The sequence below is a fragment of the Lycium barbarum genome, chromosome 11 (genome assembly GCF_019175385.1).
Source record: "Lycium barbarum isolate Lr01 chromosome 11, ASM1917538v2, whole genome shotgun sequence".
NCBI classification, from domain to species: Eukaryota; Viridiplantae; Streptophyta; class Magnoliopsida; order Solanales; family Solanaceae; genus Lycium; species Lycium barbarum.
Genome location: NC_083347.1, coordinates 93843315 through 93871196, shown reverse-complemented (window position 1 = coordinate 93871196; position 27882 = coordinate 93843315). Strand labels below are relative to the sequence as shown.

At 33.1% G+C, this 27882-nt stretch overlaps 1 long non-coding RNA gene across 1 annotated transcript; it reads right to left on the bottom strand.

Annotated features, from left to right (window-relative positions):
* Window positions 1-365: 365 nt before the first annotated feature.
* LOC132620300 (uncharacterized) lies at window positions 366-27679 on the bottom strand. The gene is made up of 3 exons (XR_009574760.1): window positions 27553-27679; window positions 2920-3029; window positions 366-1750 (listed from the first exon to the last, which is right to left on the bottom strand). It is a non-coding gene; the product is annotated as an uncharacterized LOC132620300 (long non-coding RNA).
* Window positions 27680-27882: the final 203 nt, after the last annotated feature.

Genomic DNA, 27882 nt, shown 5'->3' with positions numbered 1-27882 from the left:
CAGATTTAAAATTCATTCCCTAATGAAATTCTTAATGCACTCCTTTTTCATTCCATTCTCATTTGCTCCACCTGTTTTTTTTTTTTTTTTTCTGGTAATCCTCTTCTTCTCTTTTAGTTTTTCCTCCTTTAAAGAAAGGCGGGGCAACGAAGACTAATCACAAGTCAACTACTTAGGGAATCGCTTCAAAGTTCTGGCATCTAAAGCCTGAAGAACTTAGACGACAACTAAACCGATCACGGGATACTGTTATTCAGCATAATTGTGACACAGCTGGCTTATTAGCAGTTGACTCAACAAATAAGAACTCATAATAGCATTTTAACAAATAATTAACAGACAATATTTTGTGATGGTAAAGCAGCGCAACTTTTCATGAAGTTACAAACCAATCCAGTTTGTTAATACACAGCGAAGTAAAGAAGAAAACGTGACATAACTCATAATAGAGTTGGGGAATTTTGTGGCATAAGAAGATGTGCTAATACAGATTCTTGAATTCTGGCTGATTTTCATTCACCTCTCCTTTTTTCCCCTTGTGTTTCTGCCATCACCCTTTTGGTGGTACCTTTTTGGTACTACCTTAAAATCAACACTTTTAGCATTGTGGTGTTAACCAGCCCAAATGAGTCTTTTTTCATGAGGACGAACTTTTACTTACCAAGAGAGTAAGTAGGAAACAGATTCTTATCCAGGCTGTATCTAACATAGTTGACTAGATCTGATATTTATTTGTACGAGTTCAATTTTTCTGGCACTTGCCTGATTCCTCTAATATATTTCATTATGATTTACCAATATAAAAAAAGAAGTTGATAAACATTTTTAATGATATTATACCAGTGACCGACTTTGACAAAAGCAAACAGCAACATCTGTAGGTTTCATCTTGTAGTCCCTTGTTCATATCTCACAACATCCTCAAGTTTCTAAAGGTAGCAGCTGCATCCAGTTCTCCTAAGCTAAGTCGTCCCTTAGCTTAGTGGTAGATATGATTTAATGTCTTCCATTAGATCAAGGGTTCGAGACTCGTATCAATTGAATCAATGAGTTGAGTTACTAAAAGAAATGGAAGCTATCACATAATAGGCGAAAATCAGAAGATATTGGCATCACAAACTTGAGCCACATGCAGAAGAATTCTTTGGTAGCCCTTTGGTTCGAAGGGAAGTGAAATTCCCATATCTTCCCAGTGGATCTGCATGATTAGGAGCTTTCTGCTGTTTTTGTGCTCTAAGGGGTCGTTTGGTTGCTGGCTAGGAAGTGAATTATTCATGTAAAACAAGCATAAATAGTATCATGTTTGGTAGCATTTTAGTTGCTATGTATAAAATTCTGCACACCAAGTACGATATTTGGTTATCAGTTTACGATCCCGCATAACTAATACATGTATAAGTTACGAGGTAATCTATGCATAAATGAGGTAATCTATGTATAATTTATGCAGGGTACAAGATGAAATAAGTACTACATGAATAATTTAATCCTACGTAACTAATACCTGCATAAATCTAACCAACAACCAAATGACCCCTAAGGGTACGTACTAGTAGGGAATAGGCAGCAATGCACATGAGTAAAAGGGCACAGAAAAGTACAAGAAATTGAGAGGACAAGCAGCCAGAGTACGAAATAGCAAGGACTGGATGGGCTATAGCTATGCCTTTGCACATTGAAGAGATCCCAGCAACATTAGCATCAACTGAAGTGCTTAGCTTCTTTAGAAGTCCCATCGATGTATTTTGCACTGAAATTATAGGATGATGACCACTCATCATTCACGAGCACTTTGTTCGAATAACCGAATTCTATCGAACTATTTTATTAGTCAAGATTAATAGTGACTCCTTAGTATTCTCCAAGGAGATCTTCAGACTTAACAGAAGTGTACAAATGCCAAGGCTTTTCAGCTTCTCATCTTCTTCACCACTATTTTGCTGCAATACTGTAAATCCACTGGAAGTGTTAATATAGAGTGCTTTCATTTTTGCTCTAGCTCTCACTCTACATTTTGGTACCTACATTAACCCTTACTATCTTTTGCCGATCGACCTTTTTAACCCCACCGGCGGTTTTCCCAATAGACTTGTCTTTCCTAGTGATTGCGATTTACTCTTTCCCTAAGTCCATTATACACACATCTATTATAAATGGTAGGAATCTTGGAATTGCATATAACAGCCTACTTGCAGAATACTGTTCCTGCAAGTTTTGACAGTTTTCTCTGAAACATCCCCCCACCACCACCACCCCCCCCCCCCCCGCACTCCCGCTCGCACTTGTCTGTAAGAAGAAGAGGGTGTCTGAGCTATTAGAATGTCAGCTCACGCTCTTTGCCTATTTATGCACCAAATGAGAATCTTTGACCATACAACACAATAGCCGGTAAAAACAAATTTGGTAATCTATGAAAATAGAACGGTAAACTTGACTGGAGCAGGCAATCTTCACACTCGCTACTCTTGTGTTCCCTCTTCTAGTTCTCACTTTTTTCACCAAAAGAAAGACAAAGCCAAGTAATAATGTCTCTTTTTCTTTTTACTTAAAGAGTATGTAACTTAGTCTTCTTCACAAATAAATTCTTGCAAGTATATTCTTATTACTGTGACTGGGTACAATGCTATAAATTTGTATAAGTTAGTATAAAGAGGTTTTCTGCAACTTCTTTAAACTATATGACAGCAGATTATTAATTATGTTGATTAAATATCGAAAGCACTCGATTGTATTAAGACGGGGCGGAAAAGAAAACAAAAGATGAAGATTTGCCCTCAAAACGTCTGGGGATTTCTTATAGCAGGATAGCATGTAAAGGACAAGCTCAACTGCAACATAAAATCAAGTACGCGGATAGATAAGCAGTAATCATAAAACAGTAGACAGTAGACACTACATTGTAAAGGATATCAAATTTACCTTCCCACAAACTGGACAGCTGTCACTTCTCTCCATCCACTCATATATGCAAGCTAGGTGAAAGTGGTGAAAACATTTTGTCATTATTTTTGGGTCTTCTTCTGTATATTCTGAAAGAGAGAGGCTCATCAAGGTCACGAAAATTGAAATTCAAGAGATTCCAAAACTTTGCTAAATAGTTCCCGAAAGCTATTCAATGAAACCCAGGAAGAAGGAAAAATGTACGGCACTAAGGGTGTGTTTGGTATGGGGAAAAGTAAATTTTGAAAAATGTTTTTCAATTTTTCCTGTTTGGTTGGTCAAAATATTCTCTCAAAGAAAAAAAATTCTTTAAAATAAGGAAAATGACTTCCCTAGTGGGAGTAGGCAAAACAAGTTCCTAAGCGGTCTTCCAAGCTCATTGTCTCTTTCCAACTACTCAATGGCCCGCACCCTTGACCATCTCACCTCAAATTAGCTCCTACTCCCCATCCCATCCCATAATATTTTCTAGATTACATATAAATGCCCTTGAAATAATATTTTTTTTGTTTAAGTACCAAACTGGATCACCCCAAACTTTTTAAACTAATATTTGCATTTTCAATATCTTTATAGCAAGGATAAATTTACTTCGCACTTCCTAAACTTGAATTATACGATATTTAAAAATTGCTTATTTTAAATTGTGATAATATTTATAAGGAAATGTCATGGGGTAGTCCTGTAGAATACTCTTACAATTATTCTCTTAAATTGATTATGAAATGGAATAGATATTTTAGTATTTTGGGCAGCTCCCTTTCATGTTTATCCTAGGTGATATATATCACCTTTTGGGTCAGATCCTTTGCTGCTCCTCTAATCGCTTCTTCTTGCTAAAGAGAACCCCAACCCTCTTCTCATCAAGTTCTCCTACTAAATCAACCAGCTAGACCTTTTTTTTTTTTTGAACCTTAAGTTATTTTTCTCTTTTGTGGAAAGTCTACCAAACCCGTTTTTACACTTCAAATGTTTTAGCATTTTAAGCATATCTCCTTGGGTAAAACTCCTTTTTAAGTGACTCAAGTGTTGTGGAAAGATAACTTGTAACTCGACAACTTTAATGTTTGTACCAAAACCTAGTTATGTTGTTATTTACCTAAAAAAGGGGATGAAGTACAGGGCAGGTGTTGCCTAGATTTCTGCTTTACAAATCTTTCATGTACCACTGTACAGTATTTTGAACATATCTTTTTGTCTGAAGCTCATGTTGGGGTGATTTAAAACTTTTTAGAACCCCAAGATATACCTACAATTTTCATGAAGACCACAAAATCTAGTTTTGCCGTTTACCTCCTCAAAACTAAGTCACAATACAGGACAATTGTGCTGTCCAGATTTTCTAGTTTGAAATTTAATGTGATTTTCACCAATTAGGATCACTTTGGATACCTATCATGTTTCATTTCAACATGCTGAAATCACTGAACTTAAATAGGTATTTGATTGTGTCTTTAAGGTATATATACTTTGCATAAGCTAAGGAAAATTTCTTGAGGAAGTTGGCAAATTTGTTTGGTCTGTGGCATAGAAGATTCGAACTCCTCAAGTTGTGGTAGAACTTGTTATGTGCTAAAACGCCAAGGTTTGTGTATAAACTTGAACTCTTTTTACTTGCTGGAATATTAAGTAGCTTTTGCTTTTGTTTCCTCTCTATTCACTTTATATTATTATATTTGTATTATCTCAAGTATTGCAAGATATTCGCTAACTCGCCGACTTATACTAATTGCTTGATCATTTTGCATTCTTGTTGGGACTATCATTCTTGGGTTAGTGACTCTGTCACCTATATTGGCATGCCATTTGGATCTTTTGCCATCTTGACTTTGGATATGTGGTTCGTCTTAATTATGGAACTTGTCCATATTAAGCATGAACTAGAAAGCCATTTCTAATATGGTTCTTGATTCTCTTGATTATTGTGTTTTGGCCCTACTTGATTTTAGGCTTCAGTCCATCTTGATATTTGATTATGCTTGCTGTGAAGGCATGACATACATATTGAGCGAAATTTGTTATGTGACAAACTCTCTTGAAATAATTTTATGAGCTTTCTTGACACTTGAGCCTTTACACATTCATATTGATATTTGGGAACGCCTCAAGAATTGATATTCAATATTTTTGATATATTTGTTTACTTGATTATGTTTATATCCCATTTGAGCTACCTATAACTTAGAAGGGAATTGGAGAATCTAATGGCTTCAAGCCCAAAGTTTATGCACAACTAAGCTTTATGCTAAACAATAGTTGTCTTGTGTCGTAGGTGATGTACAAGAAGAGATTTGAAGATGACCATTTGAAGTAGATTTTTTGAAAGCTTTTATGAAGATCACATTTGCATATGCATCTATGTTTTGTAGAGTCTGGGACTTGTACATGATCTGTATGCCACAGTAGCAGAACTAAAAGAAATCACTCTTTCATGAGTAGACCAACATTAGTTCAAGAAGAAGCCTCGAAATTAATAGAAAAGTCTATACCTTTACCAGCAGACTATAAAGATTATATACCTAACGCGAAATCGGATCAAATAACACTACAACAAAATATTACTATAATTTCATTAATATTAGAAATAATAAAGAAAATAGAAATAATAGTACCAAGGTTAGAACTAATAAGTGAGCGCGTTCGGTTGTTAAGTGAACAACAAAAAGAGAAAAATAAAGAGACCCCTAAAAATTAAGAAGTTGAAGAATTAATAGAACAATTGAAGAAGGTTGAAATAACACCTCAGAAAGAAAAAGTTAAAGTAATCAGAAAACCACAAAAATGGACCATCTTTCAACTAGACCAAGAAACGAAGGAGGATCAGAAAGGCAAGAAAGACAAAGAGTAAATTTTTCAGATAATAGAATAGGTAATAATTTCTTATCAAGAATTTTAAGTAGAAGAACATCAGAAGAAAACAATCAACAACTAAGTGAGGTAATAGACGTCGATAGAGATATACAAATTTTCCAACAAAACTAATTAAAACTATTAAATCGAAAAACCTTATATAATATAGGACAGTTCTCAAGTACAACACAATTATATAGACATTATAGAGAAGAACAATTATCAGCCATAGGAACTAAAGTTACTACAATAAGTTTAATAGACCCAGCGACTGTAAGACAAATAAAAAATACTAGAAGAAGTTTAATGCATATGGGATTAATAGTAGTAGGATTAAAAGGATTAACTAGAAAGAACTTAGGAACTAAAGTTTTAATAGTAATTTATGACGATAGATGGTCAGACATGAAAAAATCAATAATAGGATTAACAGAAGTAGACATGACCAATAATGGAGGAATCTTTTATATTAGTCCAGATTTTATAATGAATTTAGCAGAATTTGGAAAGCACATAAAAATAAGAATACAGACCAAGGGTTATGAAGAGATGTGTAACGGTAATAATTTATTAATATGCATAGGATTTCTAGGAAAAATGACTAATAATAGTAATAAAAAATTTAAAATTAAGGTAGAAGATGTAGTAGAAGTAATGGGAAATAGAGGAATAAGACTAATAAAACCCATAAAAATAAATCCTGAAGAATATGCAGGGATGGAATGGAATCTAGAAGATTTTAATAGAAAAAAGATTCTACAGCCAGAATCTCACCTAATGTACACTAATTCTAAGGGAGACACTACAAGAAATTGGACTTTTAGCGACCATTTCTTAACGAAGGGATATAAATCCAGTCACTTTAAGTGTAGTTATAGCGACTGAATTTTTTTGGGTCGTTAAATGTCAATTTTTAGCTCACTAGTAGTGAGAGAATAACATCCGATCGTTAAAAGGTGTGATATCCGGTCATTAAAACTAATTAAGAAAAGAAGAGCCATTATTTCCCCCCTTTTCTTCCCAACCGCTATATACCCACTAACACGCCCCCTCCCCACAAAAGATAAAATAGAAAAATCCTTAAAATACAAACTGAAATGTGACTTGGAGTCTCTCTGTTTCTGCCCTCTCTGGTTAAAGAGTCTCAGCGTTTTTAGGGTTTGATTCTCCTTCTCACCAGGGTAAATTTTCCCAAATCTCTAAACTTGCTGTCCTTAATATTTCACTTGTCTATGTGTTTGTAATTTTTAGGTTGATCTGTGAACATAGGATTTGGAAAATTTCGTTAGAGGGAAATAACATCTACTATTGTGGTTGCAATTGATTGAATTTGCGTAGAGAATATTTTTGTATTTCCACCTGTATATAGTCATGATGGGGCAATTGTACCATTACCTCACCTTTTCTATGTGGCGGAACTACTTTTGTGGGGATGAGTACTTCAGCACCCATTTGCTTTGGCCAAATCATTTGTATAAGCACTCATTATGACAAAGTTCTCCCCATGGGTTCTTACGGTGTGCACAGCATTACGGAGGTACTTTGAATATCTAAACCATTGATTTCTATGAAGTTGTTATTAATTTTAAAAGATTCAGATAAAAAAAAAATATCTCTAGAAGTTTAAAGGTGGATAATTGAATCAGATAAAGAATATATATAAAATAATTCGTTTTTACCAAATTATCCAATTGAGACTCGAAAATAATCTAATTGATAGGGATATTTCCAGACTTGTTTCATTTTCTTTCCTATTATCTTTAAAATTTACTCCAATATAAATTGAATTTGTTAAAAGAGGAAAAGCTAAAAATAAATGGAACTTATTTTAGTTTTGTGATTGTTGTCTGATTATAACATAAAATCCTAGTAAATCGATATGAATTAACTCAAAAACTGACAGATCCGACCCAGATGAATTTCCAGGTTTGGTCTTTGCGACCATTGTGAAATTTATACTAAAAATAGTTAAGCAACCACGACCTATAAATTCTGGATCCGCCGCTGCTATTCTGGTTATATATAATGGTATTTCTGTAGAGTTTCTAATGTTATAATTTTGTGATTATTAAATTTATCTCTTAGTGAATTATGTCTTCTATCATCTGACGATCAGTTAGTGCTGATTATTTAATAATATGGGCGTAGCTGCTCCTTATTTACATATAAACAAAATATGGGATATGCTGCTAAAACACTGGAATGAAGTCTGGTTTTGTCTCTTAGATACATTAAGTTCTCTTGGATTTCAAAGCTTCATGATATACTAAATAGGTTCTTATATTTAATTTGTTCGATCCCTTTTATTCATTTGGTGTTTTCTTTTACTTCTCATTAACCTTTAGCACACTCTAAAATGTATAATCTGATTACTGAAATGGGAGTAACAAAAGAGAAATACATGTAGAGCTGAGAGCTTTGTGGTTTTAAAGAATGTATGTGCTTCCTTGGATTAAGAGTGGCTCTTTTGCGTTATTGTACTTGAGTTTAATTTCATTGAATATAAAAAATATTTCTTGCATAGGATTTTTTTTTACCATTTGTCAGTGCACTACATAGATTGATAAGACAACCTATTTAAGAGATCTATGCACCATGGTGGAATCTAAAACTGTAACTGTAAAATTACACTCGCCCCTAAAGAAAGTATGTGCAATTGGAAAAGTATCATTCTCTCTTTTTAACTGTAATTTTTATAATGCTTCATTTTATGGTTTTTCTTTAGTTCAAAATTTGTTGAAATCTTAGATGGTAAATCTAATTAGCATTTACAGTTTTTGCATATTCAAATGGAGAAAAAATTGACGAGCATTAGCCCATTACTTTTCAATGTAGAACTTGATGTTTAGGGGCATGCAGCCTTATTTCATGAAGCAAAAAACTATTGAACCTTGAACCCGAGAAGAATGTATTGCTTTCTCCATCTTTAGTTCGTTAAGATGAGGGGAATCTCTTGATTATTAGCTTAGCAAGAAGAGAACCAGATAACCAATTCATAGAGGCTTCAACAAATCTTCTATGAACTGTATGCAAGAAACAATGCTATTTGCATTAGATATCACCAATTGTATTTTGTTTCATATCTTGTAACAAATTAAAAATCGTCAAGGTCCTCCGGATCGTTTATGATGAAGAAGTTTTTAAGAATGGAGAATAACCGAATAATTTATCGAGCCCTTTACTTGATAATAAAAAATGGAGAATGATTGATCGATGTGTGCAATCATGCTAAGATCTCCTCTTGACATTTTGCGTTGGTGACATCTCCATTATACATATTGTTGACTTCTTTCGGTGTTTTTCCTCATTCACAATGTAATTATTAAACCTTCATTAGTGATTGTTTGCTTCTGCAATAATGACTTGGTCTACATGTATCACTACTAGAGTTTGTTATGCTAAATGGTAGTTATTTTACTACATAAATTTAGTTTTCCATTCATTTTTATCCATTGTTCTCTTTATCGGGAAAAACACAAACTGATAGTTGACTCAAGGTAGCTCGATGCCCAACTGTATTATGTTATCTTTTATTTTTTTGATGTTCTTATTTCAAAAAACTTTTCTAGCTTTTAATTGAATTTTCCCAGTTTAATTACTGAGATAAGTTTGCCATCTTTTATACAAACAGTTCATATTACAGTGAGTTGGTTTGAATAAATGAGTTGTGGCGATAGTGTTTAGAATCCTGTACAAGGATGTAAAAAGAAATGAATCTGGCGGTTGATCTTTGCGCTGGAAATTCAGAAAGGAGGATTGGTCGGAATGTTGCTTTACGTACGTCCTCTAACCAGAGTTTCGAGTGCTTTGAATCACTGTCATATTGAGAACATTTCAATGACATGAAACAAATGTATCACTTTAATGCATCAAAGTCTTGATTACTAATTTTAATTTATGTGATTGAATTTATATGTATGTTATTTTCTTAATTTTATCTGGTGCTCGTTAATAGAAATAAGAATTGGTTAACTGTGAATTTAACCTGATGCTTGTTAATTGTGATCGAAAGACATCATAGACGATTGTATTTGAGGTCTCTCTATATTTCGTAGATTTTATATAACTAGTGACAAAAATATTACTTATACTGATGTGTGCGTCCTGTGTCTTTTAAGAAGAGAACAATCTCTTATCTTTGTGACTAGTGCTGCAGATATTATAACTGATTTTGGGCTTTCATTACATAGAAGAATTTGGCAAGTGCTTGGGGGAGCTACTTTGGTTAAGGCATCATACTCTTCTCATGATGGACTTGGCTCCTTTCTGTTACATCTTATCTCTTGTTACTCTTGTAAATGTTTTGTTGTGTTAAATCTTCCTAGCTAGTCAAAATCAAAACGTAATTTTTTTTTCACCATGTTAATAAAACATGTTTTCATTCCCCAACGAGAAGACAACTATTATTCATGATTTAGCTTGTTCACTAAATTGTTAAGCAAAATCGATGCTACTGTCTTATTGACCTCTGATCCTCATCAGGAACAGATTGACATGGATACAGTCATGTGTATATATGCTTATGTAGAATTTGAAGTTTTTTTATTACTTAATTATTTTAATATTGTTTCTTTAACAGATCATTAATTTGAAATCTGATCCTCATCAGGAACAGATTGACATGGATACAGTCATGTGTATATATGCTTATGTAGAATTTGAAGTTTTTTTATTACTTAATTATTTTAATATTGTTTCTTTAACAGATCATTAATTTGAAATCTGAAGAACTTGTTCCGGAAGAAGTGCAGAGCAAGTATAAGCTGTTACTATTAAAGACCAAGTTGAAGCACAAGAGATACTTATTTTCTATTTTTCCCGGAGTTGTTTACAGATTTTTTTTTACAATGCTACAGTTCTATTCTCTTCAGTTAAGACTTGACAAAAATAACGTCGTACATTTCCATTGGTATATTTTGTAATATGATGTTCTACTTCTTTGTAATTGACGAGATTTTGTATCAATATTGATTATATATATGTTTTTGAATGTGTGAATGTAAATGTATATATAATAAATGATGAATTTTTGGTCGTCATGGAAGATAAATATAGCCTTAGCGAAGGTAAAATAATTTTCAACGACCGGATTTATTGTTGTAAATAGAGGATTAACGACTGGCCAAATGGCATTTAGCAAAGGGAAATGCGGTCGCTAAAAAGAGATGTAACGACCGGAATATTTGCCGTCGCTAAAGATCCATTAACGACCGGATTCCAAACCGGTCACAAACTTTTAACGACAGAGCTATTAACGACTGGCAACGACCGAATTTTGTCCCGTCGTTATATGGCTAATGGCGACCGGATTATGACTTTTAACGACTATATTTCCCGACATTAAATGTCATTTTTCCTGTAGTGAGAGACATCTATACGTTTTACTAATTATAGTTATACGCCACAAAAAGACATAGAAGAAGAAAGTACTTTAGACGAAAATGAAATCACAGAATCAAATTTTATGAATATAGAAATAATACAAGACGAGTTTGCGGTAGACATAACTATAGAAGAAGCAAAAAGACTCCAAAAAGAAAACAAAAATATGCTTTTTAGATGTAAAGGGTGTAAGTTAGGAGAACTAACAATAGAAGAAATCATAAGTCATTTTAAATTATGTGAAGCTCGAATTGATAATTGGGGATATAGAGTAGAACATATATACCAAAAGAAATCAGACGAATTCGATAAAATATTAGAAGATATGCAACATAGTGATGGCGAAATAGAGATAGACTCAATAATAAGCCAAAAAGAATTAATGAAATCTAGTGCATCTAGTTCTAGTCCATTTCAAAGAACAACAGGAGAACAATACATAGTAGACACAAGCACAGGAAATGTACCTAGAAGAAGAGTTTTTAGAACAGTAGGAGAACCTATAGACAATGTTAAACCATCAGGAAAAAGAATGCCTATAGAAGAACCTATTATTCTTCAAGAAGGAGGTAATAAAGGTAAAATATTAAATATAGCAGCACATGATCCACAAAGATGGAATTCAGTAATAGATCTTTGGAAAGGAATAGTAGTAGCAAACTATATAAAAACATATAGTGATACAGACGCAGAAACAATGTATAAATATTTAGAAACTTTTTTAGGAGAATCAGCCAAAGTTTTATGGGAAGCTTATAAGGAAAATTTTCCAATGGAATTTCAACACTTAGTATCCATGGGAGCAAATCCATATAATTTTACTAATAAAATACATACTTTAATTACAGGGGAAGATCCAAATAGTGGATTATTGGTACTACAGAGAAATGCGGTAATAAAATTAGAACAACTAAGCATAAGTAGTTGGTTTCATATTAAGAAATTTTTAAACGATTATTTTTACTACTGTACTATTAGTGGAAATGCGTTTGATCAAGAATTAGGTAAAAAATTATTTAATAAACTACCAGGAGCCTTAGGAAGAGAAATAGAAGATAGATGGAATAAGAGAGATGGAGTAGTGCAGAATCCTAATCTAAAATGGTCTATAGGACATAGAATACAACATATAATGGATATACTACAAGAAAAATGCACCCATATACAAATACAAAAACAGCTAAAACAAAATAAAATGAACTTTTGTAAAAGCGTAGTTTACACTACACAAAGCTATGATAAAGACAATTACAAAAAGAAAAAGCATAAAAAATACAGAACACATTATAATAGAAATTATCCTCAATATAATAGAAAGAAATATTATCTTAGAAAATCAGCAGCCAGAAAACCTTATTTAGACAGAAATAGGCATGTAAGAAAATATCGAACAGAAAAGAATTATAAAAATAAACTAGAATGCTTTACTTGTGGAAGTGTAGAACACTTAGCAAATACATGTCCAAAAAGAATAAATAATAAGACAAGAAATTCTCAGCTAATTGAAGATTTCCAGGAAACATTAATAAATGTAGACGAATATATGTCAGACATAGAGAGTATATATTCTATAGTAAGTGTAGACACTGAAGAAAAAATCAAAACAGACTCGTCAGACTCAGAAGCAGAAGAATTAATCAATGAAATAGGATTAGAAAATCTAGACTTAGAAGCAATAGATAATTTAGCAAATATAGCGGAAGACTGTAACCATGAGTTCGAACGAAATAAGGGATTGGATAGTAATGCATGTTTCTTTTGTAAACGGTATCCTAGTAGAGACAAAAGAGCTAAATGTAAAAATTGTTATATAGAAGGATGTACAATGTGTATAGAAAAAAAATTTAAGAAAAAAATAAATAAAGAGGAAACTCATAAGAAAATTGAAGACCCTACTATTAATCTAAGAATGATAACATTAGAAACAAGAATAAATGAATTAGAAACTAGATTATGTAACCTAGAAAAAGGAAAACAAAGAGAAGCAGATAGTGAAGACGAAGAAATAAGACTATCAAATATACAACCAATAATGAAACCATTAAGAACAATACCAGAAGATTCTCAAGCAGAATTAATGAGTATAGAAGACCATGAAGCATTAGTATGTAATGAAGATAAAAAATTAGGAACAATAAAAATACTTGCAAGAATTAAAATAGATGATTATGAGATAGAAACATTTGCATTAGTAGATTCAGAGTGCACAAAGTGCATAACAAACAAAAGAATAGTTCCACCTAATTTAATAAAAATTCTAGAAAAAACAGTTGCAGCCATGCAAATGGATGAAACACATAAAATATATAGACATTATGTTCATAAGGCCTACATTAGCTTTATAAATACATGTTCAGAATTTTACAAACCAAGCTATAAAATGGATAAGATATGGGTAAGAGACCTTAATATAAATGTAGATTTTGTCATAGGATTAGACTTTATGTTACATAATAATGGCAACTATATGATTACAAGAGATGGAGTAATCTTCTTAAAAAATATTACTCATACACCAGTACAAGTTCTTAAGACTGAAACTAGAATCCGTCAAAAGAAGATCTCTACCACAGACCGAAGCAACCTGCAAAAGAAAGAAGATAGTTGTTGTAAAGAGTGTTGACACCCAATTTTGTCCCTCATTTATTTAATTTTATTTACTCGGGCTTCTAAATTCATTGACAAGACAAACACTTTATTTTCACTATTATTTTATACTGCTACTACTATTAATATCATTACTTTCATTTTCACTATTTTACTATCAATATTACTAGTATTACTTTATCACAAATTTTAAATGGTTCGTCATCATTTCATTTAGGATTTGTACTCGTTAAATTAATTTTTTACCTTTTACCATTTGTCTTTACATAGCATATATTGTACCAGTTATTAAGTTAAAAGCCCAAGAATAATTAAATAGGGGAGGAAGAATCAATAATTTTCAGCCAAATTATTAGCCCATACTCTAGTTAATTCGTCCAGCCCATTACCCATTTCACTACTCAAACGGACCAGCCCACACTTCAATCCATTACAAATCAGCCCACAATACCCGACCCGGCCCAAACGAAATAATACATTTCAGATTAGGTTTCAGCAAAACCTAATCTCTTTCTCTTTCAACCCTCAGCCGCTTTCACTCTTCTCTCTCTCCTTTCTCTTCATCTCTCCTCTCTCTCTACCCTACCATTCCTCCTCTCTCCCGCGCTCCTCTGCCACCTCCACTTCCCTCTGTTCCCCACGCCTGTCCCCCGCTCCTTCGTCTCTCTCTCTCATACGCTCCTCTCTCTCCTCATATTTTTCTATAAAAAAACAGAATTACTCAACATTTTTGGAGGACAAGTTTTGACTGAGCGTTTTCAGGGAACGATTTTTCAGCATTTTCCCGGAGCTTACCCTCACAGTTCATACACTTTTGATCAATTATCATCTGTTCTTGAACATTTACTCAACATAAAATTTCTGGTTTGTTTCGATCTGAGGTTCGAATCGTTCGTCGTGTTCGGGTCTATTCATAACGAGAGAGTAGATTCGATGACCTCGACACCCCAGTTCATTGCGCCAACAAGAGGTAAACTTCCTATCGCTTTTTTTTTTTTTGGATTTTTAGTTATGCTTTGCTGAGTTTAGTATCAGTTTAAGCTTAATGTAGTTAATTATGTTTACCAAGTTAATTTTATCTAGTTTGAATAGAGTAATTAGTTAAGTGGTAATTTTATTTAATCGATTATGTTTGTTAAGTTATTTGCTGGCTATGTTAGTTAAATAATGTTTATGTGTTGATGTTCTGATTTATGGTAATCAAGGATTGTGTTCATTGGGTCTGAATTATTGCTGTTATACTGCCAGCTTTAGACCTCTTGTGTATGACTTGATCTCGGATTAATGCTTATCTTATGTCTTTGTGCTTTGACATCATGAGTAGTATATAAATTGATGTGTATCCTTGAAGCATTGCCCGTATTTGTCTAATGTATAAGTTTGGAAACCTGTCTAGGAATCTTGATCTAATTCTGTGTTTCTCAAAATAGGTGTGTGGTCTGATACATACTTATACTTAGAGCAGTTGGTGATTACTTTCTCTATGTTTGTCCATGTCTATTTAGATTTTAGTTAAATCTGTTGTTTGGCTGCCCATGGATGTGTTGAGAATGTTCTGTCAACATATTAATCACAATTTACTATACAAGCATGTTTTAGATCAGTGTCAAGATCACATATGTCCTAAAGGGTTGAGATGAAAGTAGCTTAGACCAATATGACATCCTATAAGATACCTATTGTACGACTATTAGACTGATGAAGTTCAACTGATTACATGAATGTGTTAAGCTAAATCTCAGAACTGTGTACATGAAACTTGGTGTGTCTGCCTCAAGCTATGCCAAATTCACAATGATTAGTAACTTATTTATGTTTAGGTGTGATTAATCCTCCCTTGCTGCATATGGTGCTATGTGATTTTGAGTGCTTTCGCTTCTTGTTTTACATCTCATGCCTGCTTTGACTGCACTTAACCTTGTCCCTTCCAAACTGTCACACTGCCTGAAGTGCCTTGCACACCTCAAATACCCATCTGATAACTTCATATTCAACTGTGTCTACCTGAATTACTGTCTTGGTGCCATAATATGGTTTTGTGCTTCTCAACTCAATTCATATGTGACCATTATATAATCATAAGCATTGAACCTGGTTTGTATGGGAGTTGTTTTTGGACTGCTTGAATCCTGTATTGATAGTTCATTCTCATTAGTCTTGCATAGTTAGTTTCATCCTTTAGAATACTGCAGCATTGTGTCTCACTTTGGACATCTCTACTGATCATAAACATCAAACCTTGTCAGTGTCCTGTTTTTACTCCTTGAACTCTGCATTGCTGAGTGTGATTTACCTCTCTCCCTGTTCTATATATGTCATCATGTATCATTGAGTGAATTTTGCATAACCCCTCCCTTCCAAACATGTTGTAACCTGCCTGCTTTCTTTCATCTTGGTCTGGCTGCTAATCTACTCGCCTTAACCCACTCCTGAGATGCCATGATATAGCTATCACTCTGTAATACTCATTTGACTCTCTTAAATTTGTTTGAGTCTATGATCATGGTTGATGTTCATATTCTCTAAATAAGTTAAACATACCTCTTTTCATTTAGTGTGTATACTTGACATATCTGCCTAAGTCTAGTTATATTTGGCTTGACTGATTGGGGTCACATGGTTGTCTTGTTATTTTGCTTGAACTTGTCCTTTTGATAATTGGTTGCTGGTCCAGTCTTAATCATTCCTTGAATGTTTAAGTAATGAAGTTGTTGATTAATAGCTCACCTCTTTAGTATAATCATACATTTGGGTTCAGTAATCTTTTCTTATTCTTGTTGAGTATTCTCTGTTCTGTTTATGACTTCAGTTAGGACCCTTTAGACCATTAGTATGCTCCAAGATTGCATGTTTGAATTCTTGGAATGGGTTGACAGGAGTAGTAAACAGCTGGTTGTTTATTGAGCCAAACCTTTTCTAGTCCTATTTCTTCAATACTTTAAGTTCAAGTTAGAGGATCAAATGTTTCAACAACACTCAAATCCTTCTCCCTGTCTTTGGTTAAGTAGCTGTCTCATTAGCATCCCTTACACTCTTATTTTTCTGTTGATTATATGAATGGTTCTTGCTTAGTTCAATTTCACTTCAGTAACTCGTTTGGTCTGAGTATATATTTTTGTTGAAATGGTCAGCCAGTTTCATATCCTATTTAAGTCAGTCCGTTAGATGTTTTGTGGAGTATTTCAGCTTGTCAACAGTATTCCTCCATTATAATAGTAGTTTGGATTAAGTAACATTTCTCTGTATCAACTTGAGTATTAGCAACCACTCAGTTGTTTCAGAACAGCAGCTGACTAAGATTTTGTTCAGCTAAAATGTTGCTTGTCTAAAATATCTATTGTTTCAGTTGTATCAAAAATGAATCTCTGTTCACTTTCAAGCAAACTGCAATTAGTTACTATCATGTAATGTTGAGTATCCCTTCTTCATGTAATGTTGAGTATCCCTTCTTTGGCAAACTGGTTGGTAAATTCATTTATGACGCTTTATTTGAAATGATGGTTTCTCCTAAGAACAATAGCATGAGCATGTGTTATAGGTAAAATTCTATGTGTTACCCGTACCTAAATAAAAGTCTATACTTGAATATACATATGGTATACTTAGGTATATCCGGCACTTTGTATGCCTTTGGTGTCTCTCTAAATGACAATGAGGTGCTAAGTAGGATTAGGATTCATCTCTGAATTTAAATATTGATTCGTGTTAAAAAGAAATTAGATAGGCAGATAGTATACTAATATACACCAGTCATGGCAGTCCCGTGTGTTTGTAATGTAGCATATCGTCTAAGTAAGCCCGCAATTGTAAGACCCTTTCCCTTTGAGTGTTTCGATTAAGGCTTATCTCTTTCCATGTTCTGTTATTGGGTTTGGTTTTATCCATTGACCATTTAAATCCATTTGGCTGCCGCTATTTACGTGAGTTTCTTTATCTAAGTTTCGGCTGTTACTTTTTCTTTATTGCATATTTGAAGTATAGGTCTTATAAATCCTCATTGTACTAATCCTTTTTATTTTATTTTTTGCATGACTATCGCATACGAGTCCAAGCGACTCGTCATCTCCTTCCGCGTTCGGCGTTGGGCTAAAAGCCTAACAAAATCCTCCTCTCGTATCCGATCAGCCCAATCCGCAGCCAAACAAGAAAATAAAATCTGGACCGAAGCCCAACAGTAGCGGACAGCAGCCTTCCTAAATGGGCTGAGCCCATTTACATTACATCTACTCCTCTATTTTATCTTGTGCGCATTTAATGTGTGTTGTATGGCTAACAGTTTTGTTTGTTAATTTAGATAAACCTAGTGACATTAAGGGTTTTAGTTTAGTAATGGGTAGTTAATTCCATAAAATTATATTCATTTCTATTTATGTTCTAAACTACTTATATAGTATCTATAACATTTATTGGAGTAATTGATTTTCAAATAGCATGCCTACACATTCTTGGGTTAAAGGAATCATTTTTCATTCTTACCATCTTAGGATTTTCAAAACATCATAAATTATACACTAATGTTAGCTTATTTTGAGAAATAAAAAGGCAAGTTAGTACTGTGGATAACTTCTTCACTTTTGCTCTTTTTCAATGCTTGAAACATATATTTGCTAAAACAATCCTTACATAGTCTATATTGAACTATTAGTCTTTGTAAGTCTTTACTTTTAATAGCACTTAAAATCTTCTTTTATACAAATAATTATTTTTCTACAAGTCCTATTTTAAATAGCATTCGCACAGGTCTATCTATAACTTTAGCCACATTTACAAAGCTACGTTCTTTTCTATAATACTATATTTACACTTAGCCTAACTAATCATAAGTCCGGTCAATTAACCATTGTTAATGAGTCTTAAAGGGTGTCTAATACCTTCCCTTTAGACTAATTGAACCCTTATCTAAAATCTTAAGTTTCGCAGACTTTTAAAACAGAGTTAACTTTAAAATAACTTTAATCAATTTAGGTGTCCTAATTCACCATAAATAATTAGGTGACGACTCCTTAAAATAAACAAAAAGAGGAATCACCAATATGTTGTACTTCTAATTTAACCCGGTTAAAATGGGGTATGACAAAGAGTGTCAAGAAAATAATACATGTTGTAAAGATAAGCCAGAAATAAAAAAATTTAACTCTAGAAGAAGAAGAAATTTTAGGAGAAGAGGATTCGTTAGAAAAGGATTATACTTTAATAGACATAGAAACAGAGTTATATAATTTTAAAACAGGGATAGAAAGGATAGGAGTAATAAAAAATCAAAACGATTTAGATAATATAATAAGAATACTAGATGAGATAGAAATTATAGGAGAAAAACCTTTAAAACATTGAAAAAATAACAAAATTGTATGTAAATTAGACATAATAAATCCAGAATATATAATTAAAACAGCCTCAATAGAAGCAACTAACCAAGATGTGGAAGACTTTAAAGCACAAATAAAAGAATTATTAAATTTAGGAGTAATAAGAAGATCTACTTCTAAACATAGATCTGTAGCATTTATGGTAAGAAATCATAGCGAAATAGTAAGAGAAAAGGCGAGAATGGTAATAAACTATAAAAGACTTAATGATAATACTAGAACAGATGGATATAAGTTACCAGACAAAACAGAATTAATAAATAGAATACAAGGAAAGAAAATATTTAGTAAATTCGATTGTAAATCAGGATATTGGCAGGTACGAATGCATGAAGAAAGTATAGAATGGACTGCATTCACCTGTCCTGAAGGACATTTTGAATGGTTAGTAATGTCATTTGGATTAAAGACAGCTAGACAGCTCCACCAATTTTTCAAAAAAAAATGGATAGTATATTTGGAGAATACAAAAGGTTTGTATTAGTATATGTAAATGATATACTAGTGTTTAGTAGAGATATTAAAGAACACTTAGGACATCTATAAACGGTATTTAGACTATTCGTAGAAAATGGTATAATAATTAGTAAAAAAAAATGGAATTATGTAAAAATTATATAAACTTTTTAGGAGTAGTACTAGGAGAGGGTAAAATAAAGTTACAACCTCATATAGCCAAAAAAAGCTTTAGAAATGCCAGATAAGTTAGACAATGTTAAAGAATTACAAAAGTTTTTAGGAATAGTCAATTATGCTAGAAATTTTATAAAAGATTTAGGAAAAATAGCAGGACCATTATATTCAAAGACTGGATCTAATGGTCAAAAACACTTTACTACTGAAGACATTAAATTAGTACAAAAAATTAAAGAAAAAATAAAAAACATTCCCGATTTAAACATGCCTCTAGAAACAGACTATTTAATTATAGAAACAGACGGTAGTTTTGAAGGATGGGGAACAGTACTAAAAGCAAAACCCAATAAATACAGTAATAAAAATGAAGAAAAGATATGTGCTTATCAAAGTGATAAGTATAAAGAAAAAGGAAATATGAGTAGTATAGATACAGAGATTTTAGCTGTAATATATGGATTAAATAGTTTTAGACTATATATCCTAAATAAACCAAAAATACTAGTTAGAACAGACTGCGAAGCTATAGTTAAATTCTATCAAAAGATAAATGATAAAAATAGTAGTAGAAGACGATGACTAAATTTTTTAGATACCATTTCTATTTATAATTTTGAAATTTGAACATATAAAAGGAAAAGATAATAATTTAGCAGACCAATTAAGTAGACTAAAGATTACTGCTAACTGATTTTTTATTTGAACAGCATGAGACCTTCCAGTTCTCAGACAGCAGACAAGAGGAAAGGCATAACCTCAACCCAAGACACATACAGACAGACAGTATTAGGTAACCTTCATTTTAGACCTACATCTGCATTAGACAATAACGCCTTAGAAAGAATACATTTTGGAACCAATAATTTAATATTCTTTCCGCCATCTAACTTAACTTTTAAGGTATTACCAGAATATATAATAGACAAACAACAGACATGTTTAGTAGATAATTTATGGATATCACATAACAAAAAAGACGCTAGTCATTTTGTAGCCACTCTAAATGCACTTTGTTAGTATTTTACAGACAAAAATCTAGACAAGAAATTTAAATTTTATGTTGTAATCCATGGTAGAACTAATGGTATTTTTCAGACCTGGATAGAAGTTTTGGATTCTATTAAAATTATAAGAAAACCTCTTTTTAAAGGCTTTAATGATTTCACTGAGGCATTAGACTATGTTAGAGGAGTATTGAGTCCAAATTACTATATTTCTCCATCTCTCAGACAAAATCCAAATAGAACCCCTCAGTACAATATACAAAAAGACATAGACAAGGTGATTTTTTGTGATCACAGTTCTACTATGACTGAAGTAGTCAAGAGATTAAACCAGCAGAAAGAGACATTGGTTCAAGAAAAAATGAAACTCTTGGATCAAGTGAAGACATTAGAACAGAGACTACAAGCGGTTAAGTTCGAATTGGTGCAATCTCAGAGTTCTCCATCTCAGACAAAAATGGATGAGACGGGTGTGCATTCCCCAATGAATGCAGTCAGACCCACTGTATCGGGTAAGGATACAGCTAGTCCGGTTCAAACGGTAGCCGGTAAAGACTCATCAAATCCGTTGATGGCAGTCACTTTGCCAAAAAGTGAAGATGAGGGATGTTCATCTCTCCAAACAAGACGGAGACTACCAAAGACACTTACGCAAGGAGTAACTCCTACAAAGAAAAGCATACTTGCAAAAAAGAAAAAGAATGAAAAAATAGAAAGTATAGTAAAAGAGACACTAGAAAAAAAAATCCAGACAAAGGAACAAGATAAACATATAGTTAAAAATCCTAGTCCAGAATTATCTCAAGTCAAGGGATGTCACCAATCCATAGTTCAGATTTCGAAGGAGATGATATTAATTTCCAAGACAGTGCATTTCAAGACTCTCAAGATCCAAATGATGTAGACTCAGGCATGAGTTTTGATTTTATTGCACTACATAATTTAGACACATAAATATATATATATATATATATATATATATATATATATATATATATATATATATATATATATATATATATATATATATATATATATATGAGTGTGTGTGTGTATGAAATAATCAGACAGACGTAGTGGAGGAAATGGTTATGATGAGACAAAAGGCTGAAAGATTCGTTGAACAAAAGCAACGGGTAGAAGACATTTGCGGAAAAAGAAAGCTTTATTACAAGCAACTTTAATAAAGTAGCCACAGTAAATAGACAGATCAGCTAACAGACAAGTAAATAAATTTTTCTTTTGAAAAAGTTCACGTGACGATGGGGCCCAAAGAGCACCCGGCTGAACTCAAAAGATTCTTCAGCATTTTGAAATCCGGAGTTAAAGTCCGCCAGACGCCTATAAATAGCAGCATTTGTGGAGAAGCAAAGACATCACCAACAAGAGCACCAACCACCTCTCTCTAGAAAACTTTCATATTCCCCTTCCCTTTCATCAAATGCTCCAATCCCTTGCCTAGTCAAAAATCTGTGTAATATAAACTCCTATTGTAAATCAGTATTAAGTTTGAAATAACTACCCCTAGTGTGAAGTAGTTTTTTGGGGTTCCCCGAAAGGGAAACCTCTCTCCTTCTTCAAACCATGTAAGTTTATTTACTATGTTTTTTGTACTAATCTCCCTATTATGTAAATTATTTTGTGATTATTATGTTTAAGTAATTACTTCCTTATCATCATGAATTTGTTATTCTTAGTATATGGTTATTCTCTTAACTTCTTAATAACCTCGATGAATTAACCTGTAAATTCCTAGGTTTTAAAGAGGCCGTTTTAATGTCCAAATGATAAAGGACGATGTTGGCCGTGATTACCGGGGTGTGGTTAAAGAAGACTGTTATTAAGAACAAAGGTTAAGAGAAAGAGATGAACAGTATAACAAGATTCGTGACTGGACAAAGTCCAGATTAAGATAAAAAAAATTAAAAAATTACTGTTCATTTTTTTACTGTTCATTATATATATATATATATATATATATATATATATATATATATATATATATATATATGAGTGTGTGTGTGTGTATGAAATAATCAGACATACGTAGTGGAGGAAATGGTTATGATGAGACAAAAGGCTGAAAGATTCGTTGAACAAAAGCAACGGCTAGAAGACATTTGCGGAAAAAGAAAGCTTTAATAAAAGCAACTTTAATAAAGCAGCCACAGTAAATGGACAGATCAGCTAACAGACAAGTAAGTATGTGTATATATATAAAAAAAAATTTACATAATTCCATATTCTTATAATATGTGTATATATATGTGTGTGTGTGTTTATATATATATGTGTGTGTGTGTGTGTGTGTGTATATATATATGTGTGTGTGTGTGTGTGTATCTATATATATATATATATATATATATATATATATATATATATATATATATATATGTGTGTGTGTGTGTGTGTGTGTGGATATAGTGACTTGTTTGGCTATTTTAGGACGTGCAAACCCAAATCTTAGTAATGTACTAAATCTACATTTTGATTTATGTACAAAGGAGGAGACTACTTGTTTTTTTTTTTTTTATACTAGCAAGTTTGAAATTCATGTATTGTATGAACCTCGAGTGGTGTTGAATGAAAAATATATAAGTTCCATAATTAAGATGAACCACAAACCAAAATCAAGATGGCAATAGATCCGAATCAAGACGCATGTGAATATAGGTGACAAAGTCAATACCGCAGGAAGGATAAAGTCCGAACAAGAATGCAAAATGATCAACCAATCTGTATAAGTGGGCGAGTTAGCGAATATCTTGCAATACTTGAGATAATACCAATACAATAAATATAAAGTGAAGAGAAAGGAAACAAAAGCTCAAGATACTTCAAAATATTCAAAAACAAGTTCAAGTTTATACACAAACCTTGGCGTTTTAGCACATAACAAGTTCTACCACAACTTGAGGAGTTTGAATCTTCTATGCCATAGACCAAAGAAATTTGCCAATTTCCTCAAACAATTCCCTTAAATACACAATCAAATACGTATTTAAGTTCAGTGATTTCAGCATGGTGAAACGAAACATAATAGGTATCCAGCGTGATCCTAATTGGTGAAAATCACACTAGATTTTCAAAATAGAAAATCTAGACAGCATAGTTGTCCTGTATCGGTAAACGGCAAAACTAGACGAAAATTGTAGGTCTATGTCTTGGGGTTCTAAAGAGTATCAACTCACCCCAACATGAGCTTCTTTCAAAAAGATATGTTGAAACTACTGTACAGTAGTACATGGAAGGATTGTAAAGCAGAAAATCTGGGCAGCAGCTCCCCTTTTTCGGGTAAATAACAACAAAACTAGGTTTTTGTACAAACATAAAAATTGTAGAGTTACAAGTTATTTTTCCGTAACACTTTGAGTCACTTAAAAAGGAGTTTTACCCAAGGAGTTATGCTCAAAATACTAAAATATGTGCAGTGTGACAATAGGTTTGGTAGACTTAACACAAAAGAGAGAACTAACTTGAGGTTAAACAAAAACAAGTCTAGCTGGTTGATTTAGCAGGAGAATTTGATGAGAAGAGAAGAGGGTTAAAGTTCTCTTTAGCAAGAAGAAACGAAATTAGAGGAGGAGGAAAGGATATGACTCAGAAGGTGATATATATCACCTTGGATAAACATGAAAGTGGGCTGCCCAAAATACTAAAATATCTATTCTATTTCATAATTAATCTAAGAGAATAATAATAAGAGTATTCTACATAACTAACCCATGACACTTCCTTATAAATATGGAAAAGGGCCAATTATACCCCTCTAATTTATTTTATTAGCCAACTTTATCCTCCGTTAGTGAAAGTGAACAAATATACTCCTGCGTCAACAAAGTTTACACATGTATCCCTATTTGGATGGAAAACCCCAAATCAAATTAAATTATCCAATTTTAAAAAAATTACTCAATTCCTTCCACGACCCGACCGGCCGACCGAGCCCCAATTTCATCTTTTTCTCCAAGAAGAATGCTCAATATATATATATATATATATATATATATATATATATATATATATATATATATATATATATATATATATATATATATATATGTTATCATTGTAAAAAAAAAAAGAATGCTAAAAAAATTTGAGTCAATCTCCTTCAATTCTCAATCAAACGAGCTCAAATTTGAGATGCAACTTCATCAAAATTCAGTGAACAAATCCCAACCACCAATTTCTTCAAACAAAACATGAATTTTTTTTTTTCAAATCAACATAAAGTGTCATACCTCGTATGAGTATAGTTATTGTAGTTGTTCCGCTCATGCTATCATCTATAAAATCAGTGTGCAACTGCGTATTGGTCATCAAGAATGCCGCATGACATGCTTCCACAGCATCTAAATGAAATTTACCATTCCTAAGCAAATTTCACAAGTTTCTTTTTTGCAAACTGCAAGCATTGAGCTCCATACTCTCAATGGCCATCAAAAACACCAAAGAAATGATCATCTGGACTTGTTCCAAATGGAGTGTGAATGCAAAAACTATCTTGATTAGCTTTATCAAGGGCATCAGGATAGTACCCTCTTTGAGACAAAAACGAACATCGAAGTTCATAATTCCCTGATGGAACTTTTACAACGTGCGAACCATCAGGTGGCAAAAAAAAAATTGTGCGAACCACCAATTTCTTCAAATCAAGCCATCGAAATTTTTTTCATTGTTGATTCAGTGTTTTGTTTGAAGAAATTGGTGGTTGGGATTTGTTCACTGAATTTTGAGGAAGTTGCATCTCAAATTTGAGCTCATTTGATTGAGAATTGAAGGAGATTGACTCAAATTTTTTGAGCATTCTTCTTGGAGAAGAAGATGAAATGGGGCTCGGTTGGGGCGGGTCGGGTCGTGGAAGGAATGGGGTGATTTTTTTAAAATCAGATAATTTACTTTGATTTGGGGTTTTCAATCCAAATAGGGGTACATATGTAAACTTTGTTTTTAGGCAGGGGTATATTTGTTCACTTTCACTAACGGAGGATAAAGTTAGCTAATAAAATAAAGTAGAAGGGTATATTTAACCCTTTTCCCTTATAAATATTATAGATCGAAGGCATAAACAGTTCCTATACATTGAGCTGTTGGGATTTGCCAAATCTTCACATTCATCTCGCAAACAGCAACAAAATGCACCCATGGTACCGTCTCCGATCTACTTTGATAGCTCGAAAATCTTTTTTATTATCATTGTCAGTACTCCCTTAGTGTCATGATTGTGTGGTTGTGGAAGCTAAATGTGGCAACCAAATTTTGGGCACGCGGATGAAAAAGCAAGGCAATTGGGCACCCTCTCTCTTCAGGAAACCTTCAATGAGTATTATGCCCTTTGTAATCAAGGCATTGAATAAAACTGAGCTATTTGAACTAGAACACAAACACATGAACAATTTACTTTAACACACAATACTTCCTAATTGCAGAACTATAAGAAGAAGAAGAAGAAAGGATGTCGCAGAGTCCCAAATGCAGGAGTTCAAGAAACTTTCTGAATAAATACAACATGTGTGTACAATCCAGGAAACAACAACAACAACATACCCAGTGTAATCCCACCCACATGTGGGGTCTGTGGAGGGTAGAGTGTACGCAGACCTTACCCTTACCTCATGGAGGTAGACAGCCTGCTTCCGAAAGATCCTCGGCTCAAGTGCAGCAAATCAAAGCAGTTATGAATAAGGAAATACAATAGTGAAGAAAACATGGCAACTAATAAGGAAAGCATTACAAAGCTTTCAAAAATGGAGGTCTCATGTTCGAAACTCTCTGCCTACAACAACAGAGGATTTGCCTTCTGGGTCAAGCTCGTCGCACAGGGCTTGCCTAGTGCGGGTTATCTCTTTTGTGTGGTTTGCGAGCTACTGCACAGGAGCAGGGTTTACCCTGTGCGCACCCGAAAGGTAGTCTGCGGGATCCCTTGTCATCAGAAAACAACAAAATAGTGCGATAACCAAAAAAAAATAAACAACAGATGATAACAATATCAAAAGGCAATAAACTACATGAATAGGACTAATATTACGACAGACATGGTGCTCTAGACTACCACCACGCCTATCCTGCGAAAAGCGAGACATCACTCAACTACCTACTAATCTGAGATCTCCATATCTTCCTATCTAAGGTCATGTCGTCGGTAAGCTGAAGAAATCCAGGAAACCAAAGAAAAAAATGCTTCTTTTGGAGTAATTTAGCAAACTAGTTATGGCTTGCAACAACAACTAATTTGATTCACAAACTAGTCGGAAACAGCTATAATGATTCCTCCTTAACATTTTATTCCATTTGGAATCATTCCATTCAAATATTGAAGAGTATAACTAAGACAAATTGGAGATTCTTTAATTTGTCCATCTCGACCATCTTTACAAACGTATAAATCTCTAAATATACTAATGAAACTTCTAAATTTTCTGAGAACCTAGATTTTTTTTTGGTGTTCCTAATGCATTTAGTTAGAACCAAATGGATTCTTTCATACAACACTACTGTAGTCTATATTAAATTATCGCAATTGAATAAGCAAAAAGGCAACCAAGAATTCAGTAATTAGTATTTTAGATCACAAACTAAAATATACCAACAAAGTTAATTTTACAACAGAAAAAAATGACTTTATAATTTTAATCAATCAATTTAGGCAACACCCATTTGAGGTCAGGGATATTTTTTCAGGAATTAAGGTTCCAACAAGAGAAAATAAGAGAGTAATATGAGTAAAGTTAGTTAAGGAAGGATTAAAGGAAAAGTACCTCCACTTATGAAGCTAAGAGAGAGACAATTTGAGTCCAGAGAGACAGTAGGCTAGAAAACAAATAGATGTTGGATTGTGGACGATGTTGTTGGATTTTTCGCCGGTAAAAGCTACTGACGCGCGTAAAATAGTATACGTACTACACGAATTAGCAAAGTCAAACTTCCGTATAATTGCGGCTATACGAGCATTTCACTGTAACCGTCTGATTTTTTTGGGAACCAATTTTTCATATTATATTTTACTTCTCTATAACAATAGTTTATTTGTAATAGTTGTGGCATTTATTATATCGATATACTCTCTGTAAAATTCATCTCTTTAACAG